The 13,367-nt window shown below is 48.1% G+C and overlaps 1 protein-coding gene across 1 annotated transcript in view; it reads left to right on the top strand.

Moving 5' to 3' along the window:
* The first annotated feature begins 464 nt into the window (after window positions 1-464).
* Window positions 465-13,367, top strand: part of TAOK1 (TAO kinase 1) — an 85,404-nt gene continuing 72,501 nt past the window's right edge. Inside the window, exon 1 of the mRNA XM_044283649.1 lies at window positions 465-584. The gene's annotated coding sequence lies outside the window, so the exon portion shown is untranslated. The remainder of the gene's footprint in view (window positions 585-13,367) is intronic.

Genomic DNA, 13,367 nt, shown 5'->3' with positions numbered 1-13,367 from the left:
GCCCGGATCCAGCCACCATAAGCAGCTCCGAAACAACTGGATGCTCGGCTTTTTCCATATTCCCAACCACTTGCTGCATTCAGGTGGGACAGAGGCCCTAGAGATCAGACAGATCTTCTAGGTGGCATCAGTGTTTGGGATGGGAATACCCCCCTTTAAGTCCCTAGCAACCAATCACTTCGCTTCTTTCATTTCCTCACCTATAGTGCGTAAACTAGAAGCCGTAATCTGATTGGTCGCACTGTGATCGCACCACTTCCACACAGGCCTATAGCATAAGTTTACACGTCTCCATGTGAGCGTTCAGAAAGTTTGCGCCCCCTCCGGCCTGTGACAGAGGGGCGCCCCGGCAGCGGAGCAGTGACCTCCCCCTCCGTCCGCGCCATCTTGCGCGCTCTACGCCCGCCCCCCCTCAGTGGAGCCCCGGTCACACCGATACGAGCAGCCGAGGCTCCGCCCCTTTCCCCGCCCACACCACCCCGGGCCGGCCTTTGTTTCCGGTGCTCGCAGCGCCCTCTTGCTGCCCCTCCCCAGCTCGCTTTTGGGATCAGTACGAGGCCGTCCGGAGCGTCCGTGTGAAGAAGGTAAAGGAGCTGCTTGTCCGGGGGGTTGTGGCCAGCGCTGGCGGGCGCAGGGAGGGGGATGCGGGGGCACGGCACTGCCTGTTCTCGGGCCCGGCTGTGGGGAAGGGAGAGGAGCAGGCCTTGCCCTTCCTCTGCTGCTGGGGTAAACATGAGGCGGGGGGCAGAGCACACTGCTCGGGGCCATTTCTTCGGAAGGGGACACTCCCCATGGATGTGTCTAGTCATAGTGTGCTCTGCCTGTCACTGACAGCCCCTGCTGGCTGGGCATGCAAGTGTCACTGCCATCAGATGTAGCAGAGCTGAGTTGTCATTTGGCACTGCCCATCCTGCTCCTGTGTACATAGGCATTAACTTAGCCTTCACTTATCACAGTGACCAAGTCAGCTCTGCTACACCGGTGTCACCACACGTCCAGGAGCCTTAGAGAAGTTGTCCTGGGGGGTGGCAGGGCAAGAGCCCTCGTTTGAACTAAACCAGTGACTTGCACCCTTGGTGGGTCAGCGGGCACCCTCCTCCTATTGACTGCTGCTTCGGGTCAGCGGGCACCCTCCTCCTATGGACTGCTGCTGTAGAAGTTGCACCCGAGTTACTGTCACTTCCTTGACCAAATGGGCAGATCTCGCCGACATGCCCAGTTGTTTCATGGCAGCCGGTCCCATTCATTAGACCGTGGTGGCACCTTTCGTGGCAGGGCTGTGTGTGTGTGTGTGACAATACATGAAACAGTGGATTGCAAAAAAAAAAAGCCTGATGTGAAAATCCATCCCCCAAGGAGGGCATGCATTGCATCACAATGGGGCTCAGCTCCGTCCTGGGTGTAGGACGTGGTGTGATGCATTGTACGGCTGGCAGTGCCAAGGTTAACAGCGCCCGGGAGCCAGGGCTAGGAATGTCTCCTGCTTTCTGTCTGTGTGTTTGTGTCTTGAAGTGCTGCAATGCTGCAGATCTCCGCCGTCCGCTCCTGACGGACACGGGCTGGATGTGTTTGTTACTGTAAATGTTATGGGGGGGGCAGCGGAAGGAGCTCTGAGGAAGGTTGGTGGCTCCACGTACTTACATTAAATAACAAAGAAACCCTTCTCATTGTCTTCCTCCAGCCCCACCTAACGCATGCATGAATCCCGTGCAGAACCCTCGCTGCATGTGTCTGCGTGCTCCGTCCGTGGCCTCGCTCTGCCGTCCACATGTCGCGCTGCTGTGGCGGTCAGACCCGTTGTTGACAGATCGGCCTGCTCCGCTCTGCCAGCCGCCCCTCTGGCCCAGTCCTCCCACTCCGGTCCTGGTGGTCAGGGGGTGATTTCTGGGCAGCCTGGTTTGGTGAGGGCTGGAACTTGTTTACTTGGCTGGGTGACGGAGATGCTTGGGACTGATTTTTCTCTGATGACATCACCGCCTTCAGGAGGGTGGACGAAAACTTTATCTGGTCTGGTCACATTGGGGACAATGAGGCGGTATGTCACGATAAAACCGAGCACGAGTAAATCTGACGGCGGCGCTTGGGGGTCGTCTGCGTGATGTATTCAGCAACGCATGTTTTCCAGTGTGGAGCTGTGACCTCTTCACGTACGGGGTCCACCTAAAGCCCAGGGACCCCGCAGGGACTATAATTGTAGGTGTCGCTACCCAGCTTTCCTGGGCTCCCGAATAGCAGATATACAGGTATTTACTGTGTTTGTTTATTTATTTATTTTTTTGCAAGCCTAAAATGCTCTTTAATAGCAATATATTTGGATCGTCTTTAGTTGTTTGAGCCGTGCGAATTCCGGCCTGTGCCCCTAGAGTTCTGGGCTTGGTACCTGGGGTATACGTTATTTTAAAGAAGTTCTGTCCCCTCCCCCGACGTGTCTGCCTTACTAAATACTCGCATTCCCCATGAAGTAACAATTCTAGAGCGTCTATTCTTAGAATTCTGTTTGATGCCGTTTCTCTGTTATTCCTCCTAGAAATATGAGTGACTTGACAGCGGGGCGTTGGCAGTCCCCTAGTCAGTGGTTATGTCTCTACACAGGCTGATATCTTCAGCACTGATTGGACAGTGTCAAACTGTGTAGGGACATGCCCCCAACGGGTAGCACCCACTGAGCAATTTCTTCATACATTTCTGGGAGGAATAACAGAGGAGTGGTACAAGAGAGGCTTCAGAATTGTAATATTATGGGAAATATAAGTATTTCCTAAAGTTAACTTTATAATATTACTAGTCTCCTTGTCGATAGGGGGGGCGTCCTGTGCCAGTGGCTCAAAAGAAAAATGAGGACCTGCCTGATGGGCGAGCTGCTGGGTTTAGTTGGTCTTGCCGAGTCGTCGTCGGGTCTGGGAGCGTCTGCCCTGTGCACGCTCTTTACCATCCATTTTCAACAAGCAGGTCCCCCTTTGACCATCTGCTCACTGATGGGGGGGGCCTCTGGTTTAAACGGTTGTTGGTGGGGAACCTCGTAGCACCCCACTTCTTCCGCCCTGTTGATATAGAGAGTTGTAGGATGCTCATTCAGAACGACGACTGTCCTTGTAATAGACGGTCACCAGGACAAGAGCTGTCTGCTTGGGTTAAAGGGGTTCTCTAGTTTTCTCATATTGATGATTAATCCTAAGGATAGGTAATCCGTGTCAGATCATCAGGGTCCGACTCCTGCCCCCCCCCCTCCTATCAGCTGAAGGGACTGCAGTGCTCATTCCAGCCCTGCGTTCCCTGTTCACCAGCTCACCATCCACAGTGTAATGACAGCTCCCCGGCTCATGCACTTCAATGAGCGCTGCGGTCTCGTCCAGCTTATTCGTTGGGGTGTCGGCAGTCGGGCCGCCGCCGAGCTGATATTGTTGAGCTATCCTGAGGATATTACCATTCCCCTTATTAAAGGGGCATTTCTCTACTCCCTTACACACCGCCCATTCATCATGCAGAGACGTGTTCTATTGACGAGAGGAGTGGCAGCGCCTACCTGTCAGTTCATTCGTATGGCAGTGGCTTTGTGCCATTTCTCGCGCTGCATGAATAGATTGACAGCAAGGTGTTGCCACAGGAGTTCCTGATCACTGGTGGGCCGACTGCTGGTACCCCCAGCGATCACCAGAACACACAGCCCTATCTCTGAAGTCACACTATGACCCCATTCACATGGGCACTCTTGGCCCTCCATTCTTATGATCGCTGGGGGTCTCTCGGTCAGACCACCAGTGATCAAACTCTTATCCCCTATTATGACTAGGGAATATTGTCAGGGACTGAAATCTTAATGACCTCTCTTCAGGTTGGCTTATAAGTATCAGCATTGTGAGGGTCACACTCCAGGCATCCCTGGCACTCTGCTGTTTCAGGCTAAAGGCACACCATCAGGATTGCGTGCGGAAAATGCGCATCGTAGTTCATGTACATTGTATTCTATGAGAACTTGAAATTCTCAATGCACACCATGCAGATTTCTTTCTGTGCGGATTTTAAAATCCGCAGCATGTCAATTTATTTTATTTTTCCTGACCGGATTTTCTTCATTCACTTAGTAAAATCTGTACCGAATCCGCACGCAAATCCACACCAATTAATGCGGATTGACGGCACATGAATCCTGAACGTGTGCATGTACCCTTAATGGTCTTAATGGTGTTTGAGCTAGGCCTGGCATTGCATTTACATGACGTCACAGGCCGAGAAAGGATCGTCAGTGCGTGCCCAAGCGAGCGCCGCTGTCCCTTCCCACGGCAGATCTGTGGGGTACTGCTGCCGATGAGATGATGGGAGGATAGGTCATCAATATCTGAATCCCAGACAATCCCCTTAAGGCCTCATGCACACGACCGCATTTTTCTTCAGTGCGCTATCTCTATTTTTTTTTGCGGATAGCACACAGACCCTCTGATTCCTATGAGGCTATGCACAGTTGGACACATAGGTGTTTTTTTTCGGATCCATGTGGCTCTTCTGCATAGTATAGAACATGGCCTATTCTGGTCTGCCTTGTGGACAACAATAGTCATTTCTATTGATGGGAGTGAGAAAAGGGCAGAATGCACACGAAAGGTGTCCATATTTTGTGGATCTGTGGTTTGCTGACCAAAATACGGATATGGTCGTGGGCATGAGGCCTGAGGCTGACGATGTGGTAATAACTGTAAGAAGCCATTGATTTCTAAATGAATTGGACTCTAAAGTCATATTGGCACCTATAGTGCTTTACTCGTGAGACTATCCCTATCCACATAGTTATAAGAGGTATGCCATTTAAAGGGAGTGTGCCAACAACAGAATAGTTTTAAGCTGGCCACAATGCCAGGCAGGGCTCCCTCCCCATGTTATAATCATATCTCTGTGTGCCCGGATCACTGCTGCAATCTGGGGAAAAAAAACATGCTAATAGCTTTTATGTACATGAGGGTGGGCCTGAGCCACTGAAGCACCATTGCTCCAGCCCTTTCTCCTCCCACCACCTAGGCACAATGACGCTGTAGAAGTGCACCACCAGGCGGCCGAGTATAACAACTTGACAAATGATAGTCGATTTTCATTCTCCGTAAACGACGGGCAATTATCTTTAGGATCCCAAGGAAACGAGTCGTATGTTGTGCATTTCTTTGCGTCTTCTTTGTGTCCAGGCGCACTAGTTCATCTGTCTGCATTTCCCCATAGAGAAGGGGTTCTCCCTGCGCTCGGCCTGGCACTTTACATGGAAGAAAGATGATTACCAGCAGGACCTGGATCTGGCACTTGACTCCTGCTGCCTGATTTGCTTATGCAGCTTGAGTGACAAGAGAGCAAGGAAAAGGCTTTGCATGGGGCGAGAGGTAAAACCGGTCATGTCCAGTATTTGCCACGTGTACAGCGTGACCGGTATACGAAGAAAAGAGCTGATGTGGACGTGATGCACAGATAGGGGGGGGATTGGCCATAGACCCTACAGGGAAATTTCCCAGTGGACCAATCCCTAGGAGGAGGGCCATCCAAGCCCTCCTCATGGCCGCCAGCTGGGTACATAATCTGATTTTCTCTTACAATCCTGGCCAGCAGCCGCAGGCGTCCTCCTGAATTCAACTGTATCTACAGTTGCAAGAAAAAGTATGTGAACCCTTTGGAATGATATGGATTTCTGCACAAATTGGTCATAAAATGTGATCTGATCTTCATCTAAGTCACAACAATAGACAATCACAGTCTGCTTAAACTAATAACACACAAAGAATTAAATGTTACCATGTTTTTATTGAGCACACAATGTAAACATTCACAGTGCAGGTGGAAAAAGTATGTGAACCCTTATATTAACTGGTTGAACCTCCTTTGGCAGCAATAACTTCAACCAAATGTTTCCTGTAGTTGCAGATCAGACGTGCACAATGGTCAGGAGTAATTCTTGACCATTCCTCTTTACAGAACTGTTTCAGATCAGCAATATTCTTGGGATGTCTCGTGTGAATCGCTTTCTTGAGGGCATGCCACAGCATCTGACTGGGCCACTCCAGAAGGCGTATTTTCTTCTGTTTAAGCCATTCTGTTTTACTTCTATGCTTTGGGTTGTTGTCCTGTTGCAACACCCATCTTCTGTCGAGCTTCAGCTGGTGGACAGATGGCCTTAAGTTCTCCTGCAAAATTTCTTGATAAACTTGGGAATTCATTTTTCCTTCGATGATAGCAATCCGTCCAGGCCCTGACACAGCAAAGCATCCCCAAACCATGTACCATGATGCCTCCACCACCATACTTCACAGTTGGGATGAGGTTTTGATGTTGGTGTGCTGTGCCTCTTTTTCTTCACACATAATGTTTTTCTTCCAAACAACTCAAACTTTGGTTTCATCTGTCCACAGAATATTTTGCCAGTACTGCTGTGGAACATCCAGGTGCTCTTGTGCAAACTGTAAACGGGCAGCAATGTTTTTTGGGACAGCAGTGGCTTCCTCAGTGGTATCCTCCGATGAAATCCATTCTTGTTTAGTGTTTTATGTATTGTACATTCGCTAACAGGGATGTTAGCATATGTAAGTCTTTAGCTGACACTCTAGGATTCTTCTTCACCTCATTGAGCAGTCTGCGCTGTGCTCTTGCAGTCATCTTTACAGGACGGCCACTCCTAGGGAGAGTAGCAGCAATGCTGAACTTTCTCCATTTATAGACAATTTGTCTTACCATGGACTGATGAATAGCAAGGCTTTTGGAGATACTTTTATAACCCTTTCCAGCTTTATGCAAGTCAACAATTCTTAATCGTAGGTCTTCTGAGAGCTCTTTTGTGCGAGGCATCATTCACATCAGGCAATGCTTCTTGTGAAAAGCAAACCCAGAACTGGTGTGTTTTTTTTATGGGGCAGGGCAGCTGTAACCAACACCTCCAATCTCATCTCATTGATTGGACTCCAGTTGGCTGACACCTCACTCCAATTAGCTCTTGGAGATGTCATTAGTCTAGGGGTTCACATACTTTTTCCACCTGCACTGTGAATGTTTACATGGTGTGTTCAATAAAAACATGGCAACATTTAATTCTTTGTGTGTTATTAGTTTAAGCAGACTGTGATTGTCTATTGTTGTGACTTAGATGAAGATCAGATCACGTTTTATGACCAGTTTTGCAGAAATCCATATTATTCCAAAGGGTTCACATACTTTTTTTTGCAACTGTATGTCTTCAGGACAGAGATACAGTTGAATACTATTCAGCAGGTGACAGTATTGTGTGCTGCACTGTGGTAATTCGGTTCAGCTGGGGCGGTATATTCAGCACTATGGTATTTCTGCCCCTGTCTACTTCTGTTGGCCCTGTCTAATTATGTTGCCCCGTCTTCTGTGACTGTCAGTTTGGACCTACCTACATGATGGTGCCACTTTTACGTTTTTTTTTCCAGGGCACTTCTAGTTCCCAATCCGTCCTTCCGCACGGAGCACTGGCCGCCATGTGTGGCAATAGAGCGGGATTTAGGTACGAACATGTTCACATCTTTATTGGAGGCTTTGTTTGGGGCCGATTACACTAAAAAGAATGGACAGAAAAGTCGTGCACACATCTCGTTAGAAAAGTGGACATCTGAATGGAAACAGAACTGAACCCCTTATAGGCAGTGGGGTCTGCTTGGCTCCGCTGGTGTCAATGGAAGTGCTGGATCCAGTACATAACTATTTTCGTTGTTCTGTTCCTCTAAGACCTCTTTTACACGGGCGGGTTTTCTGCGTGGGTGAAATGCGTGAGGTCAGCGCATTGCACTCGCACTGAATCCGGACCCATTAATTTCTTTGGGGCTGTGCACATGAGCGGGGATTTTCACGCATCGCTTGTGCGCTGTGTGAAAATCGCAGCATGCTCAATTTCGTGTGTTTTTCACGCAACGCAGGCCCCATCGAAGTGAATGGGGCTGCGTGAAAATCGCAAGCAAGTGTGGGTGCGGTGCGATTTTCACGCATGGTTGCTAGGTGATAATCGGGCTGGGGACCCGATCTTTATTATTTTCTTTTATAACCTGGTTATAAGGCCTCATGCACACGACCGTATTTTGTTTCCGTGTCCGTTATGTTTTTTTAAACTCACCTTATCCACTTGTTCGCGCAGCCCGGCTTCTCTTCTCCTTCTTTGATGACCTGGGAGGAAAAGGACCTTTGATGTCACAGCGCTCATCACATGGTCCATCATCATGGTGATGGATCATGTGATGAGCGCAGTGACTCACCAAAGGTCCTTTTCCTCCCAGGTCATCAAAGAAAAAGAAGCCGGACTGTGTGGATAAGGTGAGTTTAATTTTTTTTTAACCCCTCCATCCCCAATTTACTATGCATTCTGTATTAAGAATGCAATTATTTTCCCTTATAACCATGTTATAAGGGAAAATAATAAAATCTACACAACACCTAACCCAAACCCGAGCTTCTGTGAAGAAGTTCGGGTCTGGGTACCAAACATGCCGATTTTTCTCACGCGTGTGCAAAACGCATTAAAACGCTTTGCACTCGCGCGGAAAAATCGCAGATTTTCCTGTGATGCACCTGCATTTTATCCGGCCCTCACATGCGACGCCCGTGTGAAAGAGGCCTAACCATGCAGAACAACAGAAATGACTAACGGCAGGGGTCTCGCGCAATTCTTTTCTGAAAGGGTTATCTTGCTCCTCTAGCATTTTAAGGAGTATTTTTAGCTAAGGCTGCTTTCACACTAGCGTTCGGGTGTCCGCTCGTGAGCTCCGTTTGAAGGAGCTCACGAGCGGACCCGAACGCAGCCGTCCAGCCCTGATGCAGTCTGAATGGAGCGGATCCGCTCAGACTGCATCAGTCTGGCGGCGTTCAGCCTCCGCTCCGCTCGCCTCCGCACGGACAGGCGGACAGCTGAACGCTGCTTGCAGCGTTCGGGTGTCCGCCTGGCCGTGCGGAGGCGTGCGGATCCGTCCAGACTTACAATGTAAGTCAATGGGGACGGATCCGTTTGAAGATGCCACAATGTGGCTCAATCTTCAAGCGGATCCGTCCCCCATTGACTTTACATTGAAAGTCTGGACGGATCCGTCCCAGGCTATTTTCACACTTTAGCTTTTTTTTGCTAATATAATGCAGACGGATCCGTTCTGAACGGAGCCTCCGTCTGCATTATTATGAGCGGATCCGTTCAGAACGGATCCGCCCGAACGCTAGTGTGAAAGTAGCCTAAGGAGGAGTACGAACAAAATGGTGCCTTTTATTTCGTACATAACTTTTTAATTTTTCTGTCAATATAGCTGTATGAGGGCTTGTTTTTAGTACTTTAGTACTTTTTAGTTACATCATTTTGGGGTAGGTGAAACCTATTTGGGCACGTTTACGAAGACCAGCTTTTTACGGCAGCTTTAATTTCCCCTTTGCACTGCCGTAAGATTAGTCTAATTCAGGCATGCTCAGCCTGCGGCCCTCCAGTTGTTGCAAAACTACAACTCCCATCATTCCCGGCCAGCCTACAGAAGGGAATGGTGGGAGTTGTAGTTTTACAACAGCTGGAGGGCTGCAGGTTGAGCATCCCTGGATTTTGTGTATCGAGCTGAGGACATAGGTTGCTAGATGGCCGCTAGCACATCCACAATACCCAGTCCCCATAGCTCTGTGTGCTTTTATTGTGTTAAAAAAACAATTTGATACATATGGAAATTAACCTGAGATGAGTCCTGTCTGTCGCTTTTTTGACACAATAAAAGCACACAGAGCTATGGGGACTGGATATTACGGATGTGCTAGCGGCCACCTAGCAACCCATGGCCTCAGCTCTATACACAAAATCCCGATGACAGGTTCCACCCCCATCCTCCAGTGCGACTAAATATGTGAAGAGGGGGGATCTAAGTTTTTTTTAATCTTAATTTTATACGGTTTTTAGTGAACAGTGTGACATCGTGTGTTTTTTACCACTGTTAGGGTCCATTCACACGTCTGTTGTTTCTTTCCTGATCTATTCCGTTTTTTGCGGAACAGATCTGGACCCATTCATTTTCAAAGGGTCCTGAAAAAAAACGGACAGCACAATGTCTGATTTTTTTTTTTTTTTTTTCAGGACCCATTGAAAATGAATGGGTCCAGATCTGGTCCAGATCTGTTCAGCAAAAAACGGAACAGATCAGGAAAGAAACAACGGACGTGTGAATGGACCCTTACAAAATAAAACTTATGGAAACTTTTTTCTTAATAAACAATTATTAACGTTATTCCTTTTTTTAGTCCAGCTAGGACATAGCTTTTTACAATGCACTATGCATTAAAGCCTATCATTGTACCAATGTCTCTGACATCGTGTAAGGCCGCATTCACACAACCCTTGGGCAGCCATGTTGTGTTATGGACCGCAAAGCGCACATCTGCAAAACACAGACTCTGCATTGCGGTGTGTATCCATTGACTTCTGTGTGCATCCAGGTCCATGCCTTCGCACCGCCGAAGATAGAACATGTCCTATGTTTTGCCACATGTGGATCGCGGACCCATTGACTTCATTGACTACTATGATGAGGGGTGCACCTGGCAGGTTTCCGTGTTTTTCAGATCCATGGTTTGTGTGAATGCATCCTAATAGACAGACAGCCATGTGAAGCCTGTGGGCCTTTGTTAGCCTCTCAGCTGCCATGGCACCACATTGGCACCCCGCTGATGGTGACAAGGAGCCCTGTCCATCTAACTTCCTAGCTATTGAGGACAACGCTTAGCTATCTCCGTCGCTTCCATAGAAATTAATGGAGCTGGGGCACTTTTCTTACCGGCTGCTCTGTTCATTTCACAGGGGTCCACGTTCTTGTCATCAGTGGGGGTTCTAGTGGTAGGACCCCCTGATTGGCGTTATGTCTAATGCTGACCAGCGCTGCTTCAGTCAGTCCCGAGCTCCTGTATCAGCACAACCTGTGAGGCCTGCGGGTGGTAGGAACTGATCAGACTACCCAGGGTGCTGGACCAAAGTACGTCTCACGGGTAGAAGTACACATGAGGCTTCTTGTAAAGAGTAAAATTGCCTGTACAGGTGTCGAAGACGCTTGTACAGAAACATAGAATGTGTCGGCAGATAAGAACCATTTGGCCCATCTAGTCTGCCCAATATATCTGAATCCTATGAATAGCCCCTGGCCCTATCTTATATGAAGGATAGCCTTATGCCTATCCCATGCATGCTTAAACTCCTTCACTGTATTTGCAGCTACCACTTCTGCAGGAAGGCTATTCCATGAATCCACTACTCTCTCAGTAAAGTAATACGTCCTTATATTACTTTTAAACCTTTGCCCCTCTAATTTAAAACTGTGTCCTCTTGTGGTAGTTTTTCTTCTTTTAAATATTCTCTCCTCCTTTACCGAGTTGATTCCCTTTATGTATTTAAAAGTTCCTATCATATCCCCTCTGTCTCGTCTTTCTTCCAAGCTATACATGTTAAGGTCCTTTAATCTTTACTGGTAAGTTTTATCCTGCAATCCATGTACTAGTTTAGTAGCTCTTCTCTGAACTCTCTCTAGAGTATCTATATCCTTCTGGAGATATAGCAGATATACAGTTCTTATTGTGACCTCTGCGTAGTGGAGATGTGAACGTGGCCTTAGGCCCCTTTCACACAAGCGAGTTTTCCGCGCGGGTGCAATGCATGACGTGAACGCATAGCACCCGTGCTGAATCCTGACCCATTCATTTCAATGGGTCTGTGTACATGAGCAGCTGTAGCCCCATAGAAGTGAATAGGGTTTCAGTGAAAAACGCATTGCATCTGCAAGCAAGTGTGGATGCAATGCCATTTTCACGAATGGTTGCTAAGGAGATGAGATGAGCCCCGGGACCCAAAAAGGCAATTTACTTTTATTATTTTCCATTATTACAAGGTTATAATGGAAAATAATAGCATTCTTTAATACAGAATGCTAAGTATAATGTCATTGTCCATTGAGGGTTCAAAAATATTAAAACATAACTCGCCTCATCCACTTGACCGCGCAGCCGGCATCATCTTCTTTCTTTCTTCTTGCACGACCTGCGCTGACGTCATCGCTCTCACCATAATCGCTTATGTGCACAGCCCCACTTAAATGAATAGGTCCGGATTCAGTGCGGGTGCAATGCGTTCACGTCATTGCGCCCGCGCTGAAAACTTTCTCGTGTGAAAAGGGCCTCAGTCTTTTAGGTATGGCTTAAATTGATTTGTGTTCCTTTAAGATACGCAGTTTGCATCCTATATGGTTTATTATAGCTTGGATTGAATCTTGGGTTAACACTCTTCTCTGGTGTCTCGGTCACTTTTGAGGTCTCTTTGCTTTGGAGCTGCTTTTGGGATGAGCACAAGTGGGGTGTAAAAACTGGACCACATCTGGGGAGATCTTGAATTGATTTTGTTAAACTAGATTTTTTTTTTCCCATTAAACGGGTTGACAAGGGTTTCAGTTATGGCCTATCCTCAGGATAGGCTGTCACTAGCTGATTGGTAGGGGTCCGACACCCCGCACCCCCCGCCAATCAGCTGCTCTGTTGAAAGAAGTCAATGTTGTAGCTGCAGCCATTCTCTGCGATGGACTTTAATGGGAGCAGCGCTGTAGTCAGCAAGCGCTCACTGCGGTGTAACTCTGCCACTGGCTTTCATTGACAGATCTACACAGAGCAGCTTCCCCCACATTCATCAGCGCAGGGAACGGCACAGGCAGCGCAGCGATGCTGCCTGTGCCTGAAATGACCAATAGCTAAGCTCCATACAGTAAGGAGCTTTGCTATTGGTTGGTTTGGGTGGGCGCCAGAGCGATACAGCGCCGAGCAGCAGAGGAAGCCGGTGGGAGCTGAAAGGAGGAGGGGCCGGCTCCCCGGAGTTTCTAAAGTATGGACAAGGACCCTGGGAAACATGGCGGCGGAGGAGCTGAAGAGGACTCCTCAAAGGTGACAAACAGCCCTGGACATCAAGGTGACTGCAGTGTGTGATCATCACTGCACCGCATACAGGGTTAAATCCACTATATTGGACTGGACTTTATCACTTGGCTATAATTGCCTGATGTTATTTAGATTAGTAATGGTTCCCCTGCATAAATATCCACCACACCAGCGCTATTTATTTCTGTTCTGATCCGTTAGATGAGCAGAGCAACAGAAATAACAGAAGTGCTGGATCGGGCACGTAAGGCTGGGTTTGTGTGATACGTTCAACGTACACAAAAACCATATACATTAACGGACGCCTCAGACAGGTGCCATACTGTAGCATGGAGTTCCATTGTAAAAAAAAAAGGACATGACCTATTATTGTCCGCATTATGGACAAGGATAGGACTGTTCTATTCCGCAAAATACAGAATGTACACAGACCTCATCCGTCTTTTTTGCGGACTGCAAAATACATA

Source organism: Bufo gargarizans, chromosome 3 (genome assembly GCF_014858855.1).
Source record: "Bufo gargarizans isolate SCDJY-AF-19 chromosome 3, ASM1485885v1, whole genome shotgun sequence".
Lineage (NCBI taxonomy): Eukaryota > Metazoa > Chordata > Amphibia > Anura > Bufonidae > Bufo > Bufo gargarizans.
This window is presented reverse-complemented; position numbering and strand designations above follow the sequence as displayed.